The sequence below is a fragment of the Emydura macquarii genome, unplaced genomic scaffold (assembly GCF_026122565.2).
Source record: "Emydura macquarii macquarii isolate MOO-44397 ecotype Brisbane River unplaced genomic scaffold, CSIRO-AGI_Emac_v2 contig_3128, whole genome shotgun sequence".
NCBI lineage: Eukaryota > Metazoa > Chordata > Testudines > Chelidae > Emydura > Emydura macquarii.
Window position 1 is genome coordinate 5,865,626 of NW_027133265.1, and position 6,000 is coordinate 5,871,625.

Consider the following 6,000-nt stretch of genomic DNA (forward strand, 5'->3'; position numbering starts at 1 on the left):
GTAAGATTTATGATGTTCTTCACTATTCATTTCCTTGTTTTCAAGTACTTGGTTGTTGTAAATGACTTCTATCCAGCTATCTTAGGTACTTACATAGCTCCAGGTACCAAAGTATTTGAGCAACTCAGTCTTTAATGTATTTATCCTTTTGACACTCCTGTAAGGTAAGGAAGTGCTGCTATCCCTGTTTTACTGATAGGGGAAACTGAGACAGAGATTAAGGCTTAGATCCTCTTAGGTGTTTCAGTGGCATACCGAGGGGGTGGGGCCAGGCCCCTGGGTGCCAGCCCTGTGCATCCCCCTCCCCCAAGGCCAGGCAGTGAGACCGCCTCGTCCAAGCAGGCACCGGGCTGTAGCTGGAGAAGCGAGCACCACATGATGGGCTTGGGCTAGGGCAGTGAGCTGCTTGTAAGCTCTGGGGTGGGATCACAGCTTAGGCAGCTTTGCAAATGCTGACTGGAGGAAGCTTAGGCACCAGCTGAATGGCCATTTTGAACGCCTCAGCAGCACCTAAATGCTTGTTAGGTCTGGGCCTATGCGACTTGCCCAAGGTCACACAGGAAGTATATTAGGGAGCCAGGATTTGAACCTAATTTTCCCAAGTCCTAGGCTAGTTCACTATCCACAGGACCATCTTTCCTCTCTACTAGTTGATAAACAAGTACACTGTGCAACCTTCACTGCTTTTTTGCAACTAGGTTGTTTAGTTGAAGAATTTCTGTTTTTTACATCCTTATTTTTTTGGTTTGAATAGGTAAACAAAGATTCAAGATCAGATTCTGCACCATTTAAGCAATTGGAGTTTTGCTATTGACTTGAACTGGTGTAAGATTGGACACTCAGTTTGAAAAAATCTTGACTAAAGTGGGGAAACTATTATTAAATTAAATTAAGAGTAAGAAGCACTGGCCAGGCTAATAATGGCTCTTACTGGAAATTTCCTCATTCAGGAAAGCATGTAAACATGTGCTTAACTTAAGCATGTATTTAAGTCCCATTAATTAAAGTTAAGCATGTGTTTAAGTGCTTTCCTAAATATGGATGGTTTCCTAATTTGGGCTCTCAGTATGCACTTGATACTATTCCCAAGTTCACTATATAGCTGAATTCATCATGTGTGCACACAGCACGCAACTATCTTCATTCTGAACATTGGTAAAAAGTAATAGCAAATTAAGCATCAGGCCCTGGACTAGAACCTGAGTCATTTGGTTCTATAACCAATGCCCAATTGAGGGATCCCCAAACTTTCACCTGCAAGGACCACTTCCCTCAGTCTTCCTCTTATAGTGGGCAGGAGCGGCTGGGCCCACTTCACGTGAGAATGGGTGGGGGAAGGTGCGGGGCTGGGAGAGGGGAGTGGCCGCTGCGCAGTGCTGCTTGGGGCTGAGAGCAGTATGCTGGGCCCACATGGAAGAAGTGCGGGGCCGGTCAAAATGTGTCAGTGGGATAGATGCGGCCCACAGGCCGTAGTTTGGGGACCCCTGGCATAATCCAATAAGCAACAATGTTGCTCATCTAACTCACTGACTCTCTGGGTTATGGTTATTGTACATGAAAAGTGTTTCATAATTCTTTGCACTTTCATAGTATGTTTTCAACTGTAGATTTTGAAGTACTTTACAAAGATGTGTAAACAAGCATTGATATCTCCACTGTGCAGTTGATCTAAACCAATAGTGATTTGAAGGAATTTGCAAGCAAACATAGCTTAATCATCTCTGCAAGCTTCCTAAGTAATCTTTAGCAAGTTACCTAAAATTCTCTGGGTGAAATCCTGGTCCTCTTGAAATCAATGGGAATTTTGCCATTGATTTCAATAAGGCCAGGATTTCATCTTATGTTTCTCAGTTGCCCGATTTGGAAAAGGAATGCTATTGTGTGCATATTCCCTCTCAACCAAGAGGTAATTTTATGGAAATCATTTTTTATAATGTATTCAAATAATTTCTACTGTCCTTTTTTCAGTTAAAAAAATAGAGGCCTACTCTAATTGTATAAGAAATGTTATCTATGCGTTCTAAAGCAGTTTGCTGCTAAATATCTTGGAGCTGAATTTTGACTGCTAGCAAAACAAATGTGTAGTTAGATAATCATTTGTGGTGATTTTATCTAGCTAAACAGCAAGAGTTCTGTGGCACCTTAAAGACTAACAAATTTATTTGGGAATAAGCTTTTGTGGGCAATTTTTAAATTTGAAAATTTTATTTATATATTAAAAAAAATTAAATTTGTTAGTCTTTAAGGTGCCACAGAACTCTCACTGTTTTGCTAAAAACAGACTAACACGGCTATCCCTCTGGAATTTATCTAACTAGTTATCTTGAGTAGATTTGACAGGCTTTAATGGTCACCACAGTATATACTTTCTCTTTATTTGCTATTGTGGATTTTAATTGTCATAATTTATATGCAAATAGAGCACACAGAAGCAGTTCTTAACCTCCTGATAAGAATAAATAAATAAACAAACAGGCAGTGGGTTTGGAAGCCAGTTGAAGTACTTGCATCTGTTTCATTTATGAAATAGAAGTCATTCTGAAAACGGCAGTGACCGCTTGCTTTGAAAATGAGTATTTTTGTAGAATGCTGACTGTAGTACTACATTTATTGAAGAGATGCAGTAACACAATGGTTTGCTTCTGCATTAACTAGGTCACAGGCTATAATTCTAATGGGTGCTAACATTTTCAATGAAGCTGAATTTTTCAGTGAACAGTAGAACTATTCTCCCATTTAAAGCTGATCCTATATGGGAATGCTGAGTTATATGCATAGCTTGTCTGTGTTAGGTTCTGGGCAGAGTCAGGGAGTGACGTCCTGGCCCCAGTGAAGTCAATGAAAATTTTTCCATTCACTTCATTGGGGCCAAGATTTCACATAGGGTGTCACAATTCCATAGGAAGTGCAGTTATTTCAGTATGCTAAACATATTCACTAAAATAGGTTCTATTATGTGGTGCTCATAGTTTTAATGAGGAAAACCTGAAGGGACTGCTTATGATCATTGATAAACAAAAGCAACTCAACAAAAAATAATGTTGCTTTGCTGTATTCAGTGTCCTAGTCCAAAACTGGCACATAAATCCGTAAACAAGGAGCTGAAGATAAGAGAGGGCTGTAAGGAAGAGATTCTGAACACACAATGTAAACGGTGTATACTCGCGGAGCCAAAGAGAGAATATATCAAAAGCAGTCTAAATCTAAAATGTTAGCCCTGTGGAAGAAGAATATCAGACAAGCAGAACATAAGATACAAGCCAGGATGGAAGCAAATGACTTGACAGCACAGACTGAAAAAAGGTGGAAGGGTGAATGAACATGACTGGATGGGTATTCAGATATAATAGAAAGGTGAAAAAGACATGCAGGGAGTAGCAATATATAACACACAATCTATGGGCCAAAATAAGGGAAGATAGGGCAAGAGTATAAGGAGCATAAGGAAGCATAAGCAACATGAAGGGATTAGTAAGAACAAAGGAATTCTGACACGTGTATGTCATGGACCAACAAACAAGTTAAACTAAAGAAGAATTTCTACTTGGTGAAATAGAGTCACAGTAGTAACGGATGAAGACTTATACACAGTCTATTCAACAGAGGCTCTTCAAGGCAAGCAGGCTAGGTTTCACATAATTTTGAAGATATCGTACATTTTTTTCTACATCCTTAGACACCAGTGAAGCCTCTGATAATATTGTAGTTCACTGTAATACCCTTACACTAATTTTATTGTTCTAATTGTCCAGTATGTCTCCCTTGTTGGGAGGTCAAATCCTGGGAGCTGCTGAAAAACGGCTGTGCTCCCAGGGCCAGATCCACTGCCCATTGCAGGTCATGGAAAGATTCCTATTACCTTCAACCAGAGCTAAATCAGACTTCATTAATTTCAATGGGAGCGGTAGATGCTGAGCCCTCTCCAGATCTGGCATATTGGTCTTGTATGATAACCTTTCCTCTCCTTAAGCTCTGTATATGAAGAATTCTTTCAAACAAATACACCCCTGAATAGTAATTATTGTATCTTAAGAGAAATACATGTACAGAATTCTTTTAACAGAGTATGTTTTATGAATTGTTTAACTGTGTCAGATGTGTAACTACTCCATGTAGAACAATGGCGAGACATATCTATCTTGTACTTTTATTATGACCTTGTTTCAAATTATCTTATGAAGTTGAGATATCATCTTCTACAAGTATTTGAAATACTGATCCTGATCACAGACCAGTTTTATACCAGTATCTGTGTAGTTACTCATTTACCCATGAATGACTGAAGAGAGAAGCAGGCCCACTTCTTTCAAACAACTATTTCTTTAATAAGTGTGAATTTGAATTGAGAATTTATACATGTAAACTTCTGATTTGGAAGTCATGGATATAATTCAAATTAGACAAGTAACGTAAATTGAAAAATAGAACATTTCTATAAGCAACAGATGTGCACTTTCAAGTGCAAAGTATTTATTTATTAATAATTATATTAAGCAGTAATAGCGTATTTGCAGTAAAATAAATAATGAAAAAAGAATCAATAGTGAAACACTAATGATAGTGTTACAATAATGAAAAAAGTTAATTCTAAACCCCACAAATGCTAGCATATTTTCACTATTATATGTTTTACTTAAGTTTGAAAGTATGCTAAGTACAATATACTGCATGCTTTTTCATATGAATGAATATAATGGGTTCAGTTTGTTCAGCATGCACACACACACAAATAGTTCTTGGGGAAAATGTGTACTATGTTGTACCTTTTTTAGAAATAACATGTAATCTTGTAATTAAAACCTATATTATAATATGTACACAGAAGGGGGAAGAGTTACAATTGTGCATGGAGCCTTGACATGGCACTTCTTCACTTACTGGTTCAAACTTAATGTTCTCTGAATGTTATAAAGAAAACAGATAGGAAGGAAAAAAATCAATATAATGAGCTTTAGTCTCCAGAACTTTGGAGTTCTTCTGGCTTAAAACAAAATGCAAATAGCATAAGCAAATTCAATAATCTAGCTCTCTTTCCTCAACCCTTGCGATTACATTGTACCTTCCAACTGAGGATCGCAAAGTGTTTTCAAAACATGATTGAATTAAGCCTTGAAGCAGATATCCCCATGATGTAGGTAATTATTATTATCTCTCTCCATTTTACAGGTGAGAAAAGTGGAGCAAAAATCCAGTCAGTGACTTTTCCAAGGTCACACAAGAAAAACTGAAGCAAGAGCCAGTCATGCAATCCATCTTTCATTACTACCAGGCTTGTCCTTTAGCTTCAAAACTTTTCTTCACCAGTTGGTACTTGAGGCACATATAAAGTTGTTAATAAGTTTCTTGTTTAAAACATTGGCTTGAATGCTGAAGTGGGAGAAAAGTATGAGACCTTGCAACAATGTTAAAGAATAATGTGGGCATACATAAGTTATGTCCAGCCTGTTATTGTTTTATTTCTCAAGGAGTTTTAAGAGCTTATTTCTGAAGGAGCTTCTCTATAGTTTTTTTTATGGAAACCCAAACTCCCCAGTCAGAAGGAAATTGCTCCATTAGTGGCCAAAAGTTCTGTCAAAACAGAGGCAGCAACCCACACATGCCAGTGTCCTTTTAACACACACAAACTACATCTACAGCACTGTCATGTGCAAATATGTTAAGCATTTATACTTTATTTATACAAACTCATGTTACTGTTATGATAAAAATATTTTAGAACTTGTTGAACTTGTGCACTCATAATTCAGACTACAGTTACATTGTTAAGATTTGAATTGTCTGCATTCTTGCATTTTATAAACATTGGATTTAATCATGAAAAGCTTTCATGAAGTTTAACTGTGATGTCCTGTGGTAATGAAGTCTGATGAATGAGGATATGAAATCTTGAAAGAACTTACATTTGAAGGAAAGCTATCCCATTTGATGCAGTTTCATTTACATACTTTTGTAAAGAGGATCAGCCCAATCTCCTAGCACTTTGTTCACTCCTATTTTAAG

At 37.5% G+C, this 6,000-nt stretch overlaps 1 long non-coding RNA gene across 1 annotated transcript; it reads right to left on the reverse strand.

Annotated features, from left to right (window-relative positions):
* Positions 1–5,031: 5,031 nt before the first annotated feature.
* LOC137142013 (uncharacterized) lies at positions 5,032–6,000 on the reverse strand. Its single transcript, XR_010916820.1, has 2 exons — positions 5,901–6,000; positions 5,032–5,367 (listed from the first exon to the last, which is right to left on the reverse strand). It is a non-coding gene; the product is annotated as an uncharacterized lncRNA (long non-coding RNA).